This window comes from Ursus americanus, chromosome 5 (assembly GCF_024610735.1).
Source record: "Ursus americanus isolate L20-20 chromosome 5, mUrsAme1.1.p, whole genome shotgun sequence".
In the NCBI taxonomy this organism is placed as follows: domain Eukaryota; kingdom Metazoa; phylum Chordata; class Mammalia; order Carnivora; family Ursidae; genus Ursus; species Ursus americanus.
Genome location: NC_142131.1, coordinates 41802658 through 41827888, shown reverse-complemented (window position 1 = coordinate 41827888; position 25231 = coordinate 41802658). Strand labels below are relative to the sequence as shown.

At 41.3% G+C, this 25231-nt stretch overlaps 1 protein-coding gene across 4 annotated transcripts in view; it reads right to left on the bottom strand.

Moving 5' to 3' along the window:
- PDE4D (phosphodiesterase 4D) overlaps positions 1 to 25231 on the bottom strand; it is a 1386129-nt gene that overhangs the window by 1308065 nt on the left and 52833 nt on the right. The window contains exon 1 of one of the 4 annotated variants that reach the window (XM_045795042.2): positions 7881 to 9284. The exons of the other annotated variants lie outside the window; for them this stretch is intronic. The gene's annotated coding sequence lies outside the window, so the exon portion shown is untranslated. Of the gene's footprint in view, positions 1 to 7880; positions 9285 to 25231 lie in introns of those variants that run through there. 4 annotated transcript variants of the gene reach the window in all.

Sequence of the window (25231 nt, the reverse complement as noted above, 5' to 3'; positions counted from 1 at the left end):
AAGAAGAAGAAGGTGATGAGCTCTGCCTAAGGAGATCAGGCAAGGTTTCAGAGGAAAAGATCCTTTGATCATTTCTTGAAGGACAAGCTGCAATTTTCCAGATGGGTGACGTGTGTGGGGGAGAGCACTTTGGGAAAAGGAATAGCATGTACAAAGGCACTGAGGCATGAATCAGCAGACTGTTTAGTAAACTGTAAGCAGCTCAGGAGGGGCAGGAAGCAGGAAGGGTGTAGGAGTGGTGAGGGAGGTAAGGGAGTCTCCCCACAGAGAGCCTGCTCCTGTGAGTCGAAGAGTCTAACCAACTTCTCGTAGACCAGCAGTTACTAGTGCTTTGGGAGCAAGGCTGTTTCAAAATCTAGTAAAACTATGAGCCGGCTTCTCAGAGATTAAACACAAACACACACACACACACACACACACACACACACACACACACACACACCACATTCACCAAAATAGTGTGTACAGTATCTACAAACATTCTGAAGCACAGGAATTGCTGGGACTTCAGGTGTAAAATTCTCTGATAGGCAACATGCCCGTTCTTAGTTTGTAAAAATGGCTGGAAGTATATACAACAAGCAGGAGAGTAATATGATCCAATTTGTGTTTGAGAACAATAGCCAACTCTGTTTGGAAGAGATTAGAAGTAAGTGAGACCAATGGTAAAATAAACAATTAAGACATCATGACAACCATCTGGTCAGGAGACAACTCAAGGAATTGCCAAGAAATTTCTGAAAAAGATAAGAGAGATTCAGGCTATCAGATATTTAAATGCAATATAACAGTTAAAACAATGTAATATTGATCCAAAAACAAAAAAGGGGGTGGAGAAATCAATGAAAGACATAGAAAATCCACATCCAGAATTTTGTATTATGTTTGTTCAGGTAAAAGTTAAAAGGGAAAGGGAAGAACATTCAATTAATCTTTGTTTCTTTCTTCAATCTTTCTAATTGAAACCTACTTGCAAAAATACAGTTTAAAAAGTCTTATTCTCACACTTCTATACAAGAAAACAATTCCAGACAGATTAAGATTTAAATGTAAATTCAAGAAACCGAAAACATACTGGAAGAAAAGGTAGGAAAAGGGTGTGCAATCTTGGGTTGGAGGAATCCTTTCTAAACACAACACCTAAGACAGCGACTTTAAAAGGAAAACATGTTAAGATTCAACCACATGCACAAATCTCTCTCACGTGAAAATATACCAAAGGAAAAAACTCAAAACGTGACTAAGAAAATAAGAAAAATATTTACATTATAGAAAACCTATAGACAAATAGAATACTCTCTGTAGTGGGGCGCCTGGGTGGCACAGCGGTTAAATGTCTGCCTTCGGCTCAGGGCGTGATCCCGGCGTTCTGGGATCGAGCCCCACATCAGGCTCCTCCGCTATGAGCCTGCTTCTTCCTCTCCCACTCCCCCTGCTTGTGTTCCCTCTCTCGCTGGCTGTCTCTATCTCTGTCAAATAAATAAATAAAATCTTTAAAAAAAAAAAAAAAGAATACTCTCTGTACTAAAGAACTTCAATAAAATTAACTGAAAAATAAACATCCCAAAATAAAAACAAGGACTATTAAAGGGCAATTTACAAAGGAAAAAATGTCCAACCTTGCTAGTATTTTAAGAAATGCAAAAAAAAGCACAATGAGATACCATCTCCCCCATATCAGATTGGCAGAGTTTTTAAAAAACAGTACTACTTAAGATACTGAAAAATATGCCCTCTCATGCACCACTAGGAGGAGAATAAATTGAAAGGAGAAAACTTTCTGTAGGACAATTTGACAAAAATAATTAAACCTCTATAAATAAATACACTCTTTCATCTGCCAGCTCTGCTTCTAGAAGAGTTTCCTATGGAAAGAACTGTGATAGAGCTACAAGGAAACACACAATTTTTACAGTAGCAAAGAACTGAAATTTGATGGGATAAGTGAATGCTATCTAACCATAAAATGTTACCCACATATAAAGAAGTATGTTACAGAAGAATATTTAGAGGCATGGGTAGATGTTGACACAAATTTCTTTTTAAGATTTTATTAATTTATTTGAGAGAGAGTGTGTGTATGAGCAAGAGAGAATGAGAGCACAAGTGGGGGGAGCTGCAGAGGGAGAAGCAAGCTCCCCACTGAGCAGGGATCCTGATGCAGGGCTCCATCTCAGGACCCTGGGATCATGACCTGAGCCGAAGCCAGATGCTTAATGGACTGAGCCATCCGGGCACCCCTAGCACCAATTCTTAAATGAAAAAACAAGCAAGAAATAAAGAGAGTATAAAACAGTATTCTCATATATTAACTTAGCACAACCCCACTGTCACCCCATGCTGCTATACCTAAACAAAAGAATTTATAAGTTGGTTGACATAATAATTTGATTCAGCTGCACTGGTACAACAAATGATCACTAACATCAGTAGCACTAGTAGTGATTGAAGAAGAAATAATAATTAAAACAATACCTGACACTAAGCAAATGGAGGCTGACTCACTGTTATTGTGTAACAGAATTCAGATGGGGGGCCAGGTTTCTCCAAGCCCTCTTTGACCCAATATCATACCTCTGGTGAAGCATGATTGACCCTGTTATGTCTCCTCACCCTGGTCTCCTCATGCTATCCTACCCGCTCCCTGTGGCACATGGTGGCCCAGAAATCAGAGGGGAAGATACACATAGGAAAACTACACGCAGATGGACAAGAACACCATGAAGGTATAGAACAAGGGGTTTGTGTCGCTGCTGCACCCCTGACGGCCTCGGCAAGTCTCCTGGAGTGGCTCAGATGGACAGGACTTGGAAATTATTGACCCAAATTGATGGGCTGGTATAAATTAGCACCTTTAGCACCTGGCTACCATCCCATAGCCTCCAGCTTCTGATTCTGGGCCGATTCCTATGTATCCCGGTTTGTATGGAGCAGGGCAAACGGCATGTTTTCATCCATTCCCAGTATAATGTTTTTACTTCAAAAGGTCCACTTGGGGCCCATGCAAATCTACAAATACCATACAGATCAGTTTACCAACCAATAAAACCGTAGTATCTACTTTAGAACAGCGTCTCAACCAATTTGTATTTCGTTTTGATGTATGAAAGTTACAACCTGTAATACTGAAGTGTAATTGACAATGGAAAAAACATGTTCTATTTAGCTCACATGGGCAAGGCTTATGTCTGTGATTGCTAACTCCTCTACCTCTGAACTTTCAGAACTACAGACAGGAGTCTCATCTGAAGACCCTGCTCTTTGCTGAAAGCAGCTGAAGAGGAGGCAGACAAAAACAGCTTTTGAAACAGGGGATGGGGGAGAGAAGAAAGAAAACAAACACCCATACAAACCAGTGTGTGTTTAACAAGGGAAGTTATCTCAAAGGTCACAGATTGGCGGAAGAAATATGCTATTTACCAATGGTGGGGAAGGAAAAATCCCAAAGACACATAAAACTCATTCTAAATATTTACCACTCTGTGTTATTTAAACCCAGGGTGCAGGAGCATGGGATAGCTGAGTACACACTGAGGACACCACACTACAGGGTCCAGTTCCCTTCATCAGCAGTGAGAAGCTGCTCTCACAAGGACCTCACTGGTTTCAGCAGAATTATATTATTACCCAGGGAGAGTGACCTCAGAGGATCTCTATTTTACCATCAATAATTCTTCAGGGAATATGATTTTTTAATTCATTTTATTTATTTATAATATATTCCAGCTCAATTATTTCGGTTGATTTATTTCACGATTTTGCTTATTATCATCTGTTGGGAGTCCCACTCATAAAACTTGCTGGAATCTATTTTGTTGACATTTACAGTCATTCCAAATAGTAGAAAAGAATGAATGATATTTGTTAAGAGAAAATGCAACTATTAGTCAATGCTGAAAGATTTACATTGACGAAAAAGGCGTCTCCCCATAAATTAAATTAGATGTGACTTTTCTTTTATATTTGGAAATTCCAGGCATGATTAATTAAAAGCAAAATAATCTATTTACCAGAATACTCAAAACAAAACCTTAGTGTTATAAGACCTGACAGTATTTCTTGGAACAGAATGTTATTAGTTCATAAACTTAAGTCAGGTACACAAACACCTGCCCCAACATAACATACAACGTTTTGCTTCAGAAAAACCTTACACACGGCGTGATCATCACACCAGTGGGAGCTTTAGACGATGTAAAGTGTTTTCCATTTCACATACACTCAGGCAGACAAAGATGTACATTCTTTCTGCAGATGCTCATTTGGTTTCCCCCACACTTCATCAACAAACCCACGCTCCTCTCCTGAAATACCTTTTCTGACTTACCTTGGGCATAACAATCTGGAACAGGAGAGCTGCCGCAGTGGAGCCAGCATCAGAATGTGGCCAAGGAAAATGAAATCTCAGTTCCTACCAACAATACAAATCTCTGACATTCAATAGCAGGGGGGAAAAGGGGAGCTGACATCCCGTCTAATCTCAGTGCTTTCATAGCAGATATTTTAATGAAAACAATTCAAGCTCCTGACGCAACAGAGGGTAGACTGCATAATATTTAGTTTCTAATGCCTCCAAAAAGGTACCTGATATTTATTTATGATCCAAATATATTAAGCCTGAAATGGAAAAGCTTCTAGAATTTCTAAAGAGACTACATAAAATTGCCGAACAATTATTAGCAAATAAGTTGGAAGAAAACATTTTTAGTTCCCTTTTAGGTTTCTCTGGTTATTATTTGTTCAACCCATCCCACCCCACCCCACCCCCCGCACGCTGGATCATGACAATGTGTTTGAAAGACTTTAACACAGGAATCACCCATTTCATTGTTGAAATCTCCCCAGAGCCCATTTTTAAAGATCATTTGGAAAAATACTAGGAGATTTTGTAAAATATCCCAAATTCAAAAGCATAAAGACCCTGTGAAGTGTCAAGTGAGGAGGTCTCATGGGGGATTCTGAGGAAAACAAGTTCCTCACAAGTACAAAACCATTCTTCTCCCTAATTATAAGACAAACTTAATTCCTGTTTAACTGGAATTAAACAATCACAAGTTCACATAACCATTATCTTATTAAATCACATTTCATGAGAAAGACACAAATGAAATATAAACAAGCTGGCTCAGGGACTTATTTTCAAAAGCAGCTATCAGAATATGATCAGCAGAGATTCGACCCACTATTCAGCCTCTCTCGTATCAGGAGAATTCTAACCTTATGATCTATGTTCATATCAAAATGTTCATATTAAGTGCATTGTATTATTTTCTAATTATTTGAAAGTGTTTGTGCCCCAATGTGATATGAATTCTAGCTCCAAGTCCATTACAATGTGTAATTATTTAATTAACCTAGCCACAGCCTATTTTGGGCAAATTGAATTCACTAGAAAATGAAGAAAAAGGGTTATTTATTTTACTTGGGGGAGACAGGAGCAGAGAGAAATAATGAGTGAACAATTAAAAAGATAACTTTAATATGCATCGTTTCTTTGTAGAACAATTCAATGAGAACATGAGGTTAGGGACCGAAAGGCCTATATTAATAGTTTACTTCATAGCAGAATAAATTTGGGGAAATCACTTAACCTCAATTTTACCAAAAGTACATTAGGAGAAGTAGTATGCTTTCTGCATCTCCCGTAACACAACATTATATTATAAATACAAAATTCACTGCCTGTTCAAATTGAATTGTATAGAGATAATTGACCATAGACATGGTGCTATCTATCATCACCTGGAGAAAATAAGACTGACCACAGATAGGGAGTAAAAATATATAAATGCTATTTTTATATCTTTATACGGACTGATTGGAGTAAGATGCTCATTTACTAACCAACCTGAAGTTTCCTATGAGGTTACCAGACCATTACTATTACCATCTCCTACCTATCAATGAAAAAGTGAAAGCAGAAATCATAACAACAAGTTGGCCAATAAAAGGGTGGGGCTAAAGAAGTGACTTAGAATCGTTGAAGTATTGAATATAGTACTCTGCATTCATTGAGCACTTGTTGGAGTAAATGAATGAATTGACATTCCAGAGCCCAGGAGATTGCCAGGCTCCTCAAGCACCCTGTGGTGGACAAGCCCTGATGCTTCCCAAGACCCCAAGACGCTCACTTAAGACCACAAGTGCAGGAAGCCATATTTCTGCTAATGCCTCTGACCATCTCTTTTTGCCCCTGTCTCTCTTATTCGTCTCTCTGCTCCCTCTAAGACAACCGGAGTTTGCTGCAAGGGTGTTCACAATGTAATACATTCGTAAAAGGAGAGGCCAAGGTTCTAAACCTACTCCTCCTAGCTCTCCCAATAACTATTAGCCTTAAGGACGTCCTAATAGATTTCTTTATTTTCCAGCCACAGAAGGATTAGTGGCTGAATTTGACCAACAGTCTGCTGATGTCAAGGACGTTAAAATCCGTCTATTCCTCCCAAGAGCGAAACTACCAGGAGTTCGAATGGTGTTAAGAGAACTGGAAAAGCCAAACACAGAGTTTCCTTTTATCCCTAATTCGTGGGACCTACTGCTGGACTGTCTACAAAGCCCAAAGAGGGAAGCCTGACAGACTGTCCCATCAGTTCAGCAACGTTCTATAGCATAAGTGATAACAGCATCTTCACTGACCAGGACGCATGGGTGGTGCCTTGCTTCGCTGGTCGCAAAACTAATGCTACAAAAAACTGAAATGAATGGAAATTACTGTTATTAATTATGTACTGACAATAATAAAGAACTCTTCTTACCACTCTCAAAAGCCCGGGTAATATATCCAAATAGTTTTTCTCATTCACCCAAGAAGAGTTTAGTTCCACAGGAAGGTTTAATTAACAGCCAAAACATAATCCTATTTCTTATTCCTTCTCTTGGAAAGGACAATAAAAACTTAAATGAAAAACAAGAAGAGAAACCTCAGAACTTGGAAGTCCTATAATCAAGAATACTCAGCCCCTGGAAATTACATACCTGAGTAAACCTTGAAAGGTAACTTGTCCAAAGAACCAAGCACAAAAACCAGAATTCTTTTCTACTAATCTAAGTGTTATCTCATTTTCTGCTCATGTTCAAGGTAATCAATCACAATGAATTACATTTTCAATCATACTAAAAAAGGCTGGACCACAGGTCCACATTTTCACTCCATTTTTGCTTAAAGCAACCACATAATCTACAAGACCTTCTGAATCCTTGGCCAGGTGGAGGCGGGCAGGCGGTTACCCAGCCAACACCCAGCCACATGCATGCACACTCTCCGAAAGCAAGGTATGTCTGATGTCATTCACTGACATACATTTCGCCACCCAAATGAAAGGCCCTCGGGAGAAAAGAAGATGTGGATCCCGCCCTCAAAAAGCTTAAAATTTGCGATGGACATGGTTTCATGCTAAATTACTTTAATATGAAGTAAAATGTAATGAATGCCATAAACAAGCTTTTAAACAAGTCAAACATCCATGCCATTTCAGAGGCAACGGCAACACTGAGAGACAGGGAACATTCCCACTGTTTTAAAAATCAGTCCAGAAAATATTCAAGACTGTTTAACATGTCTGAGAAATGAAGCCTCACAGCCCAAGGAGGAAGAAACAAAATCAAAACACTGTTTAAAGGAGCATCTTCTATTTTTTCATTCAACTACTTACACTCCAGAAAACTTGAAATGACCTCAAAGTTCTTCCATCAAACTTTGTCCATTCTCTGTGAGAGAGGTAGTTTGAAAGGTACCAACAACTTCAAGATTAAAATGTGAAGCCAGGGAACTTCACATCATTCATTATACAGGTGCCCTGGTCAAACCAACCTTAGGATTAAAACTAGCATTCTGTTTTTTCAATTAACACTGTAAACATGCACAGTCGGAAGCCTCTTACCTTAGCTGTTTAATTATCCATCTTACTGCAGCTGAGATCAGCTCGTTACAAGCCAGTTTTGAGAAAACTATGCATCTATTTAAAAGCATGGCTTGTTTGCTCAAGTACAAAGTTGACTGAATTCTCCTAGACTAGAAAGAGATTGGCATGTTTGCTTGAGCCTATCAGATTATTTAATTGCAAAACTGGGAATTATTCCATAGATGTGAATGGATATCTAATGTATGTCACAAAGGAGAGATTATACTCTTAGGAGAAGTTATTTACTTACTCATTTTCCTAACTAGATTTCCGTGCACATGAGAATTTCAAGTCAGGAAAGCACTGCCAACAATGTTCCACCAGAGACAACCAAAAAGAGATCATAAATGTCTTGTTAGCTGTAAATAATGATAAAATGAAGATCTTTGGGGAATAGGATTACAGCTGGTCTAGACTGAAGAGTTTTAAATTTATATTAACCCAAGCAAATTACAGTACACTGATTTTAATTTATGCATTAAAATAGGGTTGTTGTACATTTTGCCACAAAATAAGAAAAATCAAGGGAAAGGACCAACTCCCTTAATTTTTTACAAGATATTTGTTTCCTACTGTAAGGTACATAGCTCCTCCTTCTCTGCCTATGTTGACAAACATACTTCTCTTGCCCTCTAACTTTAGTACACTCATCTCTGCAGTAACTTACCCGAACTTGTTTATCTAGAGTTGTTATCAGCAATTTCTTAGCTATCTTTAGGTGATTTTTTTGAGGGAACAACTTATCAGAGCATCTCTTGTGTTCTCTTGTGTTCATGCCCCCACTTTCTTTACATGCCTTGTCACCAGAGGAATACACCCACATAAGTCTGCTAACTTATAGTGGCTTATTTGTTTGTACTTGGGTGAATTCAGAAGCTGTTTTTAAGAAAAGGACTGGAGTGGGAAACAGAAGATAAGGAATGTTGTCCGTGTTTGGCCTCAAGCTAGTTAGCGAATTCCCTGGACCGGTCTTCTCAGGCACGACATGAGTCGTGCTACATGATTAATCTCAGAGATTCTGACAACCTTGAAACCAGGTAACTCTCTAGCTCTTTGACTTGGGGCCTCATATTTAGATACCATTTGTTATTTTAAGACGGCCGCCCTTTTCCTGATGGATATAAACCCGGACAAAGACAAAGGCCACATACATGAGGACTAAGTATAAACAAGACAGAAGCAGACAGAGAAGGGTACACAGCAGAAGCAGGGGCAGGGGAGTGGAGAGGAAGAGGGAGAGAGTGAGGAGACAAAGATAAAAATCCAGAGAAATGGTGGAGCAGGAGTGGGGAGCAGAGTAAAGCACTTGGGGAAAAAGAGGAGACATGACAAAAGTATATTCAGTTAAGAAAACTAAAGAAAATGTCTAAATAACAGTACATAATTCTAATTACTGAGCACAAAATGTGAGAATTTTTCACAAGCATTTTTTGCACAAATACCTACAGTTGTCTGTTACTCTCCAGAAAGAAAAAAAAAAGGCAAAATATATGAATACCGAAATGGTAACTTTAAATCTCCAAAAATATTTGTAAAGAAACAGTTCTTTTCTGTTATGGGTTTACCAAACACTAATGATGACATTTTAAACAATCATACATTATCATTTAAAAAAATCAGACAAAGAGAATTCTAGCACAGGGCCTGGGAGGTATTCAGCATAAATATATCTCAGAAAGAGAGAAGCAGGGAGGAAACAGCCAGAGAAAGAAAGAGTCTATTTTAAAGTAACATGTAAATCATCTTCCTGAGCTCAAAGACCATACATTTAATTGACAGAAGACAAAAGGATAAAATACACCCATGTAAAATTGCTTAAGATTCTGAGCAAGCTCCAAGTACAAACTCCAGTAAAAACATTAAGTAATCAGGAATGCCTGGGTGGTGTGGTCGGTTGGGCATCCAACTCTTGGTTTTGCCTCAGGTCATGATCTCAGGGTTTTGAGATTCAGCCCTGCGTCAGACTCTGCACTCAGCATGGAGTCTGCTTGGGTTTCTCCCTCTCCCTTTGCCCCACCCCACTGTGCACGCTCTCTCTCTCTCTCCCTCTGGCTCGCTCTCAACTAACTAAATAAATAAATCTTTTTTTTTTTTAATTAGGTAATCAGAACTCAACAACAAGGATCCTGAATATCCTAGACAACAAGCACACCCCTTTATGGTCTAATATTCAAGGAAATGGTCAAATTTATAGAAAATCGAAGATTTCATTGTTGATGAAATAACAGTGATCACCACCACCACCACTAGCATCAGCAACTCCCTAGAAATGTCTCTGGAGAACAGGCATCCCTAGTTCTTATGTCACTACTATCCAGAGAATATTAACCACTGTTGCTCCACACTCAGACCAGGGAGCCATGCGAGGACCTCAGTGGTCAACTGAAGCCCAGTTACTCCAAGTAGCGTGCTTCACAGCCAACTCATTTAACTCATTTTAAATGGTTTCCCAGGGGCGCCTGGGTGGCTCAGTCATTCGTTAAGCGTCTGCCTTCGGCCCAGGGCGTGATCCCAGGGTCCTCAGATCGAGCCCCGCATCGGGCTCCCTACTCCACTGGGATCCTGCTTCTTCCTCTCTCACTCCCCCTGCTTGTTTTCCCTCTCTCACTGGCTGTGTCTCTCTCTGTCAAATAAATAAATAAAACCTTAAAAAAAAAAGTTTTCTCAGGAGAGAGTTTGAAATATGACCCCATCTATAAAATTGAGGGAGCCAAAGGCCCCCAGCCAGTAGCCCAGTCTTCCTCCTTCCCAGCTTCCATTGTGTTCTACACTGAGAGGAGCCTTTCAAGAGGACACTCCAGCCCGTACTTCCAAGGTTTACACACAGCCCCACACTCTTAAGTCCTAGGAGGGCTCACACAGGAGTGGTTTAGTTCACCCTTAGGAGATTTGATCACAAAAGAGGCCCATGCAAGTTCTGAAAGTAATTTGGGGATCACTTAGGCAGGGGATTATCATGTCCTGAGTGGTTCAGAAGTGGGGGTGAGTGTGTGGCCCTTTAATGCAGAGACTCTTACCCCAGGTCCAATGGGGTTATTACTGTTGATAGGATATTTTCGCCTTCGTTTCTGGGTTAACCAGAAAATCTAATTAACTGTATTAGACATTCAAACAACAGACTGGTTAGTATTTGTTGTGTTTTATAGTGAAAATAACAACCTAAGTGCTAAAATTTCTTCAGTTCAGGTGGTCAAATTATTTTGGTTTGAATACCAGAGTCCACGGTAGGCAAAGGAGAATGTATTTCCTTCAGCAAGAAAATCATAGACACAAGATAGGTACTGCTTAAGAATAAGCTAACACTAAGTTCCCAAAGAGAGTTTCATGAGCTCTTAGGCAGTGACCAAGCAGAGAACAAAGTTTTTGTTTCAATTTCTCCCTCCCTACTTCCCACCTACAAATCTTCATGCGCCAAGGCTAACTGAAGTCAAGAAGCCAAACTTAATGAGTCTTTTCTTTCTTTCTCTCTTCTTGTAACACCTCACCCAGATATATCTGTGTTGTTATCCATAGGAACACAAGAAGATCCACTTCTACAGGAAAGTGTTCTATTCCTCTATCTTCCCTCTCTACCCCCAGACAATGCTCATCTGGTCAGGGCTTGATCTGGTGATGTTCCAACTCACAGAATAAACTACATACCATGTAGCAATAGACGAGTGTTATCAAGTGAACATCTATATTAATTTACGCTGTAAAGAGGGCCTTGAGAACTCATCATTCCTTAATATGTAGGAATAACTCTAACAGTATGTATATTGCAAAAATGGGATCAGGCCAGTGGGGGCACACAAAGCTCCTTGGGGCACCTGGAATATACCATACAGTCACTGCCTATCCTGCTGAGAGGCCTCCATTTTTGGACAGAATAGAAGGAAGAGATAAGAGAGAAAAGAAATGTGTCCTAATAGGTTTGTAGTGCAGTTGAAGAGACAAAGTCCATATGAAATTTAAAAGCTTTAACAACCTTACAAAATAACATGAGGGTGCAAATGGATGAGTTAGAAGGCCTTTTCTCTCCTGGTATCTAATACTCTTCCAAAAGTCTCATCTACCATAAGCTTTCCTTGAAATTTTGATTTAGAGACAGAAGACTTGACTTAAAGAATAAAAGAAACCACTTGGAAGAATTCAGACATACTTCCTTCCTTCTCCACTCTCTCGCTGTTCCAGTCCCCAGGACTTGGGCCTTTTGAAAGATCTTTGGATGTGGTCTCTATAAAATCTTTTAACTCTTATTTTTATTAACATCTCAAGATACTCAAGAGTTAGCTTTATTCTTTCCTATGTAAGGGTGAACAGTGATTCCAGACCTTAGTTTCTCCAGTTGCTTGTTTACATTGCTCTGGCCTATGACTCCAAAAAAGCGGGTCATCCTGAAATCCTAGAACCCTAGACTAAGAGTCAGAGGACACACGTTCCAATCCCACTTCTAATACTTAATTGTCATGAGGAAGGTGTTGAACGCTTCCTCGAGCCTCAGTGTCATCTAAAAAATGGGCCATCGTTTCAGTAGAGAACAAATAACATTTGTAGGAGAGCATACAACATATAGCAGTGCTCAATATATTTGGTTCATGTGAATATTCATGCCAAGTGTTCTCTGCCTTGGAGTTGCTCAGAACAAGATCAGATCCATTTATTTATTCAGTTAACAAACACTTTGTTGAGCACCTCATATCTGTCATACTCTCCACTAAGCATCTGTGAGAACCACTAGAGCTATCAGCCATCCCATCACTACTGGAAAGTTTCTATGTTCAAATTACCTCTCTTCTAGTATTTTCCCTCCTGAAAGATAGTTAAGAATGTATGTCACGTTTGCTTGTTAAAATTATATCTATCCGCAACATTTTGGAATGAAGCCCATCCCTCCCTGGGCTTCATTATACATCACAATTCCCACAGTTGGTGTTTTGTTAAGACACATTAATCAGCACAGTCTCCAAGAAATTCTCTCTTGGGTTTGACAAAAGAGAATTAAAATATATCTGGACTTTTTCGAGCCTGGTGTTCAGGCTGCCATGGGAGACTGGAGTTGGTAAAGCTAAATTAAATTATTAATAATGGAAGTTTTCAATAATCAAAGAAGAAAGGTGGTAATGAACAACTCACAATGATAATGAGTAAGCATGTATCCTGCACACCAGGACCCATCTGATGTTTTTTTCTGCAATCTAGGTGTGCCCCTCCTCATTCTACCACCACGGGATACCAAAAATGAAACAAGCAAATATCTGAATAATAATTCCTGCTCAGTGGAGTCCCTAGTTATAATCGAATACAGGCAGACTAGCTTTTTTAAAGCTTGGATACATAGAGCTCCTTTCTACCAAACAATTAATTAGCCCAAGCAGTGTGACTTTGTGCAAGTTTTATTGGTTACAAATGGGCAATAACAGAGTTATTTGAAGCATCACTTTACACTATTTATTCCAGGGAAATCACATGCTGATTATTAAACTGGAAATATCATTAAAACAGAAAAGCCTTAGCTGTTCAGACCCCAGGCGAGCTAATTAACGTAAATACCAGCATAGAGCAGGAGTTTGAAGACATATTTTCGGTGCAACTACTGGCAGAAATTATTGATTATATAAAATTAGTTCTGGATATCCTTAGGGGCCTCTATCTTCCCTTGTCTATATTACTATAGAGAAAGAGTATCCTCAAAAAAAAAAAAAAATGAAGAAAGGTGTAGAAAATAACATGATTTTCAACTCCTCTCTTCCAACACTCCTCTTCTCCATGTGTTTGTTGTAGGAGCACAATCTCTGTGCCATACACCACTGCCCTGTCTACAGGGCCTCCAATAATCCACAAAAACCGGCAAGTGTTTTCAGCCCTGGAAAATACCTTGCTGTCCTATGAGCTCTTTCCATCCTAAAGAGAGAAGGAAGAAAAAGAGAAAGTGTTCACTAACTTCAATAATCACATAAAGTTCCACCAATAGACACAGAAGAAGTATCTGAGAATTGGAAAAGATTTTATTGGTTGATCACAAGAGAGGAAAGTCTTTCCATTTGACTGATCCTCAGATAAACAAAACCACAATGGGAATGGCTGAGCCAACAGTTTTTTCTATCTTCACACCCACACGCTTGGTAAACATTTAACCAATTTCCATTGACGAAACACACTGCAGAGAGGTGGCTTCCTTTTGGATGACTTTGAAAACATTAAGCTTCATAGTTTCAGTTTTTGTTTCACCCTGAAAAATGGAGTTATCATAAATAGATGGCATTTAAGGGTAGGACAAGGGATTTCTATCAGCTCAGATGATAGGATATCACTGGACCTCAGGTGACCAAGTAGAATTCATGTCTGAAATATTCTTATACCCAACTTCAGAGTTACATACTCAGCCAGCTTTCCAGGATGTTCAAGGATGTATTGGAAGCAAGGTCTCTGAAAAGCGGAGGCACGTAACCCTAACCTGGGGTCAGTGCGTTAGAGCACTCCTCTCCTGCCCCCTCCTACCCATGCATCCCTGTGGGGCTAGGAGCCTGCAAGGTTGGCAACATACCCACCTTCTAGACCATTCTCCAGATACCCAGAACCCTGGAATTCTCTGCTTCAAAGGGTCTAAAGCCAGCTTTCAGGCGCCGTGTGGGTCTTTATCCTCCTAAGGGCAGACTGCTTCACAGCCAGCATGTATAACCCTGGGCCTGAGAAGTGACCATGGGCAGTTTTTGGACTGTGGGTATAGATAAGGCTGGGTGTGGATGAGCAGACTGTCTGTCTATACACGTTCCTACAAGACTCATTCAGTTACACAGTGGAGAAAGGGCAGAAAAAGGGCAGTATAGCTGTGGGACAGGAGAGCTTCCTGTTCTGAGCTCACAAATGTTACAGGTGGCCTGGAATAAGATAAATGGCAGACTCAAACCAGTGCTATTCAGTGATTCCAGACAACGCCGTCCCTCTCTCTCCTATACTCATGGTGCCCAGGCCACCGATGAGAATGAAAGGGAATACCAGTTCAAGAGGCAAAGCCAATACCATCTTGCAAACTGGGATACAAAGTCATCCTAAGCGCAGCCGACTGCGGCCAGTGGATTCCCTTATAATGACCCCTCATCAACTCTGTGCCCAGAGTTCCCTAAGAAATTGCCATCCATTGACATCCAGCATTTTTCTTTCCCATCAGGTTCTTTTCTACTCATTAGAGAGTGTTTATAGCTTAGTGCACCCAAGAAGTAAATAAAACTTCATTCTTGTCATATACAACAGACTTTGGGTATATAACAGAAAGCATCATATGTACTTCCAGCTTCTGTTGTTTATCGGCAAAGCTACCCAATCTGTTAAATCTGTAGGTTGGCATCCTAATAAAAGGCATAAAAAATAAAAGGGAAACCAAAGAAACCAGAAAACCGTCAGAAATCTACAAACATACCAAATCACGTTGGATACCAAGGTTCCTGCATTAGGTAGAAATCAAAGCCAAATAGTAAACAGACGTTTAAAAGAAAACATTGTGATGGCCCTTTCTGGATGCAAGCCTGCACTGGGCCTGGGAACGCAGGATTTAATCAGGACCAGTAAGTGTTTTCCAGAAGCTCACACCCTAGAGGAGGGAGTTTCTGGTAAGGCCTAAGGCCACATCCTTTGGCACCTGGTTAATGTATCTCCCCTGCTGATTCTTGGCGAATTCCAGGAGCCTGATTTCATCTCACAGCTGTTATACAACACACACACACACACACACACACACACACTTTCTTCCCACAGTACTTCCCGTCAGTCCTACCTCCTGCCATTACTGACACTAGCAGTTCTTAAACATGACCGCATTTCAGTTACCCTGGGAGCTTCTCTAACATACAGATTCCCAAGAAGCACCCCACTGAGACTGAATCAGCAGGTCTGGGGTGAGGCCAGGACATTTCTACCCTTAGAAAACAATTCAGAGGACTATGAACACTCAACATTATAAGCCCTGGAGAAGCTCAGATAGAGCAACACAGGCAGGCCAGCAGGCTGTCCCACCAGGAGGCAGCCACACCCTCCCGCTCTGCTTTTCCCAGTCCGCTCCTACGCTGGGGTCTTCCCAGAAGGAACTGAAGGGGCCAGGCCCAACCCCCTAGCATGAGGCACCACAACCAAGAGCCGTCCTTACCTGCCGTGGCCAAGCGCCAACAGACTGCCAATTTTAGCACATTCTGGATGACTTCTGTACATGGTCCCTATTTGAGCTTTCTTCGTAAATGAAAGTACACACATGCAGCAAGTTCATGAAAACTTTACAGTGATCCATTTGTTTACTAGAGTCTTTAATCCCTAATCCAATGATAAAACAGTTCTTAAGAATTCAATTTTGACCCATTTCTTTCTTTGTTTTTTAATTTTGACCCATTTCTTTCCCTTCTCTCCCTCTTCTTCTCCATCCCACCACACCACATTGTAATCTGTGGGGTTTTTACTAAACTAATGATTTTCAATAAACAGAGGCCCAACCCTTCCAGGAGAACACATCAACATCTCCAGGAAACCATGTAATTTTTCTATTTGTGAAAATGAATCAAATGTTTTCAAAGGATAACAATGCTGCTAGCTTCATCTTTGATTCATTCAGAATATTGATGGGAAGAAATTACAATCATCAATCAACTTGAATTTTGTGTTTTACAGAGAGCCCAGTATAATCAGAAAGAGGGCTAAGTTTATAAGTCAAATTAGTCAGGTACAAAGTCCCTCTCATCAGTGGAAGGCTGAGCACAGGAGCTCAGTCATCAGTCGTGCTGTTACCATCACGGGCCAGCTCAAAGACAGGGCAGCTGTGCCGAGAGCAGAGCAGGGGCAAAGCTGTCTTTCCCCCAACCCTCCAACCCCCCAATCCCCAGCGCAGGGCAGAGTTCAGTATTACCCAGGTGGGGACAGTAATCCCTGCATGGAACTGTGCTTCTCCTGGGCGCCCAGCTACCTATCTCCAGTAATGTTCCACAGATCTCAGGGATGGAATGCACAAGAGAGCCCTCTGATCCTGACAGCCTAAAACCTCAACAGGAAGAGAGGGAGAAGGTCAATGCAAAGCATAGGATCTCAGCTGCCACCCATCATGCTGATACGATTTTCAGGGTAAAGCAAAAAATAAAAACACCAGACCCAAATGGGGAAAATGAACCCACTTCCCAAATGCATACTAAGCTGAAGAAGCGCTCCTCAATATATTTGGTTAACTTAGCCACATTTCTCTTGCTTTATTGTTCTTTCAACTAAGCTTCAGATACTTTTCCTAAAGTTGTTTAAAAGTGAGACTAAATGCTCACCCTCCGTAAATCCTGACTTCCATAAAACATATGACAAAAGCTATGTATAATTCCATTTGTGTAAACATAAATTTGTCATGAAATAACTTAAAGTTTGAAAAAAACGTGCACAGAGATCTCCCATTGGTCCATCTGGGATGGTCCAAGATTTCTGCTTCTGTCACTTCACTTTTTTCTACTATAAACATTTGTTACTTGTATGCTTTTCAAGCTTTAAAAAGGAGGCGAAAAATAGGGATGTTATTTACCAAGGGAATTTATCAACATCAGACATTATAATAAATTATCTCAAAACTCTATGAACAAATGGCTAACATGAAACTTCTGATCTCATCATTTCTTTGGCTGTGTTATCCACCACTTCCAAAGTCGTCCTTAGCAACACCTCCCCTCAACTAGTAGAATGGAAGTATTTACCTATAACCTTATTTTGAAACATAGGGACACGATGGACACAAATGACAGCTTCCTTACTCTCCTGAAATAGTCACTGATTCCACAAAGTATCTGCTTGTTTTTCAAGACAAAAACCCTCAAAGATAAATAAGGATGTCTCCTATCAATGAATTGAAAAATACATTCATTGAAAAATGACTCAGTGTCACAATTGACATTTCAATTGTATAGTTCTTGCTTCCACTTTTAATGGAGGCCATAAGGCAAGAGGCAGATACCAAATGTTCCCTAAGGCAACTTAAATCAGCTCCATTCATCTCCTTCTGACTTCAAGACAATGCTTAAAAATAAATGTTAGGTTTAGCATTTTACAAAATCTTCCTTTTTTTAAGATTTTATTTATTTATTTGAGAGACAGAGAGCACAGAGGGAGAAGGAGAGGGAGAAGCAGACTTCACACTGAGCAGGGACGCCAACGTGGGGCTCGATCCCAGGACCCTGGGATCATCACCTGAGCTGAAGGCAAATGCTTAACTGACTGAGCCACCAAGGCACCCCTACAAAAGCTTCTTTTTAAACATAATTCTTCTATGCACTACAATACAGCAATTTTATATCTGGTTTTTAAGTCAGAAGCAACTCCCAAGACTCAGGTCAGCCAAGGCAGTCTCTGACTCTTCACCTCAGTTTTGATCTTACTTTAGACCTATTATCACTCGTCTTATCTTCAGGATCTGACATTGTGACATCCCCCTGTCTAGCCACCACCTCACACTCTGCCACATCTCCTACTCTCCACATCCCACAGAGTTTATGCCCCTCACTCTACAGGTAATTCTGCTCTTCCTGTTTTTCTTGCAGGCTTCTTAAACAGGATGCACAGCCCCACAACCATCTCAGTATAAGGCCAAGTCATAGAAAAACATGGCAAGTATTTTTTTAGCTGTTAATTTTACTCAATAAATAGTTTAATACTTACATACAGATCCATAATGGAAATTTTATTTTGTTCTTAAATATAAAACCAAGATTTCAAAATTTTCAGACTTCAAATAGGCTACATTGAGTTGGCCACCAAGCCTCAAAGATAAGCTTTTCTTCCTCTCAGTCATTATGCAGATTTCACAGAAAAAGCTTGGGAAGCATTAACCTCACTTTTTCAGGCTCCTCTGCCTTCACAGCCTATGATCAACCATTTCTAATCAAGTAATTAAGTTCTCTCTGACCTCTGAGATTCCCTAGTACTCTTTGACTTCCATTCAAACTGTTGCTTGGACTGACCCACCCATTTCTTCTTCTTCTTTTTTTTTTTAATTTAAATTCAATTAATTAACATATGATGTATTATTAGTTTCAGAGGTAGAGGTCAGTGATTCACAGTGATTCATCAGTCTTACATAATACCCAGTGCTCATTATATCAGGTGCCCTCCTTAATGTCTATCACTCAGTTACCCCTTCCCCCCACCCCCCAATCCATTTCTTCTTAGTCAATTCCAAGGTGTCATAGAGAAAGTCCCAAACAATACCCCAAAGAACCACACTGCTCAACCACTCACTGACTCCTAGGTGCTGGCTATCATGAAACAAATTTTTTTTTTTTTTTACCTCTAATGTGTATCTTTTCTCCAATCATTTCATATTCTCAAATATACTTCTGACTTCCAACAAATAGCTTCAGTGCCCACTGCACAAAGATTTTAACTGAAATTCCATATTACATGTCAGAGGTCATCGCACATAGTCTCTTACTGCCCTCGGAGCTTACAGCAGCGCCCCTGCAGCCATGCTCCTGACCCTGTCCCTGGCAGCCTGCTCCCTCCATCCTCCCCACAATTTCCTGCATCTTTGGCCTCCACCTTCCCTTCCTACCTGACAAAGACAATTGCCTCTGTTGGAAAGAGATCATTTATTGATGCTGTTTCTCCCAAAGTTCTCCTTTCTTTTATTGCCAAACTACTTGAAAGAGTCATTAACTTTCCTAGAATCCATTTCCTCTTCCTGTTTTCTTCTCGAGCCCCTGAAAACAGGCTTCTGCCCTCACTGAGCCACCACAACCATTCTCATTGAAAGCCACAAGGGACCCAGTCACCACCACCCAGGTCTCTGCTCTGAATTTATCCTACTTGGAATCCCAGACAAAGGGTGAGTTAACCTCTCCGGTCTTCCTTTCCATCACACCACACCCTTGTGCCCTGTCTCCTACCTTCTGCTGCTCCTACTCACTCTCACTCAGCAGCTCCAACCTTCAGTCCCTTCTCCTGCAGACGCTCTCTTAGCAACTGCATGCATCCCACATCCCCAGCAATCACATCTGTGAGAGGACTTCCAGCCCAGCCCAGATCCTAATACCGAGTCACTAGCCTCTTCCAAACTGCCTAGTGGGTATTCTCACACAGAGAGCCTAGAGATAGTCTGATATGTAGAAACAGGATGAGTTTTCTATACCAACAGTTGTTGGGCCTTAGGTAAACGGAGTAGCACGAGTCCCAGTTAGTAATAATTACAGTGTTTACTTCATGGATTTGCTAGTGAAGATTCAGTAACATAAATGTAAAAAATCCAACACATTTCTATTGATGCAACAAATGTAAAGAGCACTTACTATGTGTCAGGCAAGCTTGTAACACAGTACTTTACAAACAATAACTCACTGAATCTTCACGAGGACCCTGTGAGTCAGATGGAGTACCTCCATTCCACAGAGGCACATCCAACTTAGATAACCTCCCCAGGTCACACAGCTAGTGTCAAAGCCTGACTCCAACCCAGGCAGTCCAGCTCCAAAGTTCATACTCTTGACCGCTACACAAAGCTGCCTCTCATTACCCTGCCTTTCTGCCTTTTGACGTACTATAGAAATCCAAATATTGTAATTAAATCAAAAACCCAAAACATAAGAGCACCTTATACTTCAAATCTCTTTCCTGAACTCCTTGCTGATGAACGACACCAACCTAAAAACTGCAACCTCATCATCAGCTTTACCTCCTCTCTCACCCCCAGAGCCCACTCCTGCCAAGTCCTGCTGCACCCACCTCGGAAACCGCAGTGCTGTTCCCACTTCTAGAGCTTCAGCCCCAGACTATTTCACGGCCACCTACGTTATTTTTTTAAAAAAGAAAGAAAAAAAAAAACCCTTCCTGTACAATATTGGGATGACTGAAATGTGAATAAAGGCTGCAGACCAGGTAACAGCTGTGTATCAATATAAATTTCCTGATTTCAATAATGATACTGAGGTTATATGTATATGAAAGTCATTGTTTTTAGGGAATACACACTAAAATGTTTCACCGGTAAAGAGGTATGACGTGTGCAACATATTCTTAAATGGCTTAGAGAGAAACTCTTAGTAATATGTGGTAGAGAATGAGAAAATGATAAAGCAAATGCAGCAAAAATGTCAACAACTGATAAATCTGGTCGAAGGATATTCTGAAGCTCTTTGACTATTTTGCAGCTTCTCTCTATATTTAAAATTATTTCGAAAGGAAAAGTTAAAAAAAAAAAAAAAAAGAACCAGTCTCCTTGCTGCCCCAGAACACACAGATCTGACCACCACCTTCTCCTGGCACTCCATTCCCCAAGGCCCCTCACCAAAGTGGGCAAGGCTCACCACGCACACCAGTGAAGTCCACAGGATTCAGCTGGCTTGCAAAGTAACCCGTTTCTGTTCCAGTCTCTCAGCACCCTTCCCAAAGACATGCACAAGCTGCCTCCTCCCCACACTTGGGTTCTCCAAGCCCCCTGACCCCAACCTAACCCAGCCCTGGCATTCTCCTGCTTCCAGGTCTGTGAAGTGGCCGCCTGCTTTGCCTAGACCACAGCCCCCTTTCTACCTCAAGACAAATATCAAAGTCCTATCCTTCCCAAGAAGCCGAATTTGAATCCTCTTTCTTTCAAAATGGCTTCCTAGATCCACCCAGCTAGAATTGGTTCACCTCACCCTGCCCTCCCAAAGCAGGTGTTTATCATTGTGTATAGCTTACCTGCCCTCAGCTCTGTATGAGAAATCTTACCTGTGTCTTTTACCCAGGAGATGAGGACTTTGCAGGGGCTGAGGATAATGTGGTTTTCATCTTTAGAGCCTCCTGCGCCCCATCATACATAGTTCTGCCGGAATTATGTGTTTCAGAATTCAAAAAATTGGGGTGTTGATCGGGGACCTGGGGCAGCAGCTATAAAGGGACAAGTGGAAGACAGCAGCTCTGGCAGTGAAAACTGAACAAGGCAAGTTTTGGGGGCACATGTCCCCATTCTCCACAGCTCCCCCTCTGAGGAAAGGCCTTCCCGTACTCAGTAACACTCCCCAAGCTAAGCTCGCTTCCCCTACCACAACCTTCCTATACGGAGCTCCTGTGCCTCTGGGGAGGCTCCTTGTTCCAGCCAGTTTGGTCTGTGGCACCTTGCCCCACCACATGGACCTTGGCATGCTCTCCCCAGCGCTGGCCACCCCCCAGGTGGCTGCTGCCGGCAGGGAAAATGCGTGCAGACTAACCTTGCTGCCTGGCACTGCTTCACTCCGGAGCCTCAGGGCAGGAACAACTGCTTCCAGAACTTTGCCTTTCAATTTTTTTATAAAGAAAAAAAAAAATCAAACCTTTTGAGAAAACTTTTCTGAAAGAGTAGTCTTTAACTCCTTAGAAAGTTCTGTCTAGGTAAATGGCCAACAGGAATGTTCACGGAAGAATGGACACTGAGTCTCATTTGCCTTTAATGTCACCCTCCCTCTCATCTTGTCCCTCTCTTTCTTCTGGAGCACATAGGTCTGGATAGATAAGGGCTCAGATCTACCTGTTTATTCCACCTACTGAGAGGGGCTGAGGCTCAAGGGAGGTGAAGGGACTTGCCAAAGGTTGTGGCGCACTAAAGTGGCTCCAAGTTTGTTAGCGGATCTGTATGTTTTACAAATGGTGTTTAGGACCAAAGTCTGAGATCTAGGAGTTGGGCACGTAGTTCTCCAGAAAAGTGGATGGCATTCTTAAAGGAAAAAAGGAGGAAAATACAAGATCGAAGTTAGGAGCTTGGGAAAACCTGCATTTAGGGGGCACAGTAAGTCATCCTGGGGTCCCCGAATGTGGCCTTTCCAATAAAACTCCAGGGGATTACTTTCTAAAACTCATCCTATCATGAGGAACATGAACATTCACCACTCTTGAGTCAGACTTAAATAAAAGACCAATGCTTTTTTTCTTTCTCCCATTCAGCAAGTATCAGTTGAATGTCTAACATAGATCAGAAACTACTCTAGGTGCTGAGGGTACATTAGTGGCCCAACAAACTAAGTCCCTGTGTGCAGAGAATTTACCAGAACTAGACATTACTTTTGTAATCTTGTGGTACCTGAAAACTCAGACTTCCTACAGCAAATTATTTATTCCCCATTGAACTTCATTTTCCTCATCTGTTAAATGGGAATATCAAAAATCTCATCATCCACATCCCATAAGATTGCAGTGAGAATGGGTGATGTGTCACCCATAAGAGGCCCAGGAGAGAGCTTCCATTCATCAAGAAGTGGCAATATGTAACTATGATTCCACACTATCCTAAAACCAGAGTCGCCATTCACTCATCCCTCAGAACTAAACCTGAACAACCCTGTCCCCATATTCTAAATCTGGTCGTTCAGAATCAACCCTCATGACTTTTGCTATTTCTGCATTCAACTCTGTAATAGACTCGATACTTTTATCCTCGCTTCAAGCAATAATGGTAAGCAGAACCACGGGTTTCATAAGCAAGTTTTATATCTTTACTATACATGTTAAGTTCATAAGTAATGACTAAAATTTAAAAGGTCCATTCATGTGACAGAGCACCTAAAATTAACTCAGATATCACTGGGAGTATTCTGGGTCTACTTTGGGCAACACTTGTCCATATGCTCAAATTTGCAGAGCTGATGTCAATATCTAAATTTGGTTTATTTAAATGAAACACATTTCACAGAGCTCCCAAGTCTGCCATCCTCTCAGTCTCCACTGCTGCTCTCCAAAGGCAGCCCCTCAGCATCTCTGCCCAGCACGACTGCCACAGGCCCCCAGCTTCTGCCCTTGAAACCAGATTATGCCTTGCCAAGGGATTCCCATGTCACTTGGAATAATGCAAAGACCTGACTGGGCTCTGCAGAAGCCCTACGTGATCTGGCCGCTGCTTGTCTCCACAGCACATTCCCTCCCACTCTCCTCACTGCAAGCATGGCTGCAGCCACACTGAGTATGATCCAGACACGCTGTGCGTCAGCCACTCCTCCACTTGCAGCATTTTTTCTGGACCCTCACAGCTCGTTCCCTTACTTCAGAGGCCTTCCCTGAACACCCACTCACTCCTCCATCACTGTCTTTTTTTTTTTCAAGATTTTATTTATTTACTTGAGAGAGAGAGAGAGAGAGAGTGTACAAGCAGGGCGGAGGGGCAGAGGGGGAAACAGACTCCCCACTGAGCAGGGAGCCCGATGTGGGGCTCCATCCCAGGACCCTGCGATCAGGACATGAGCTGAAGGCAGACGCTTAACTGACTGAGGCACCCAGGCTCCCTCCATCACTGTCTTTGTACTCATCTTGCTTTATTTTCTCCGTAACACTACCTAACATTATCACCACCAAACGTTAAATGAGGTATTCGTGCATTTGTTTACTATCATACCCCAGTAGATTATAAGCCTCAGGAGGGCTTGCATTTTGCAAACCTGTACAACTACTACACGAGTAATGCCTGAAATAGTATGGAAGCCACTCAACAAATATTTGTTCATTGAAACCAGAGTGGATGACAACAGGTGGATAATGAGTATTCCCTCTAACACGTTCATCTGCAGTTTCTCTAGGACTTGAACAGCGCAAAGGAAGAAATGCAAGCGTGGAGTTGAGGAAAGAGGAAAGCGAAAAAGCAAAAACATGTAAAAGCAAGACGAAAAACACAGAGACCCACCCACCAAAGTCTTCCAAATGCTACTATTGGAGTTTTAGCCTCAAAACGCAGAAATTAATTGGAGAATGCAAGTCAAGGATGGATATGGATAGAATTGGAAAAGAACTAACATCACTACGTAAGAATCTGTGGTGCTTAATTTAGTTTAAGGAAAGGGAGGGGGGCTGTAGAAATAAATGAATAAAGTAAAATTTTTATCTTAGCCTTTAATGACAAACTATCCCTTTATTAAGCTTTAAAAACAAGTGGTGAAGTAACTAGGTAGAATTTGGGGGTTTTCTTCGGCCTAGTCTGTAGAAGTGCTAATGAACCGAAAAACTGCCAAAACAGAGGTTGCTAAAACTAAGAAAAAGAATGAAATAACATCTAGTAAACTGAGGCCCCAATTCACAGCCTCCCTATATCTACACCATTTGACCCATAACTTTCCTTCACTCTGACCCTGAGTCCTATCGTGACTTGCTTTGGCCAGTGGGATATTACCAAACATAACACAGAGTGTTGAAAAGCACGTGTGTGGTGCCATCCTACCCTCTTGCACGATTGGGCTGGCTGACTTTTGGACCCCAGTCCCTACATTGCGAACATGCCCAGGCTAGCCCATTGGAGGGAAGAGAGCAGCGATGAGACGCGTGCAGAGTGGTGTGGAGTTTTCCCAATCAAGGACATCTTAGATGGCCAGCTAACCACTAATGCATGAGGAAGGCCAGCTAAATGATCAGAATCT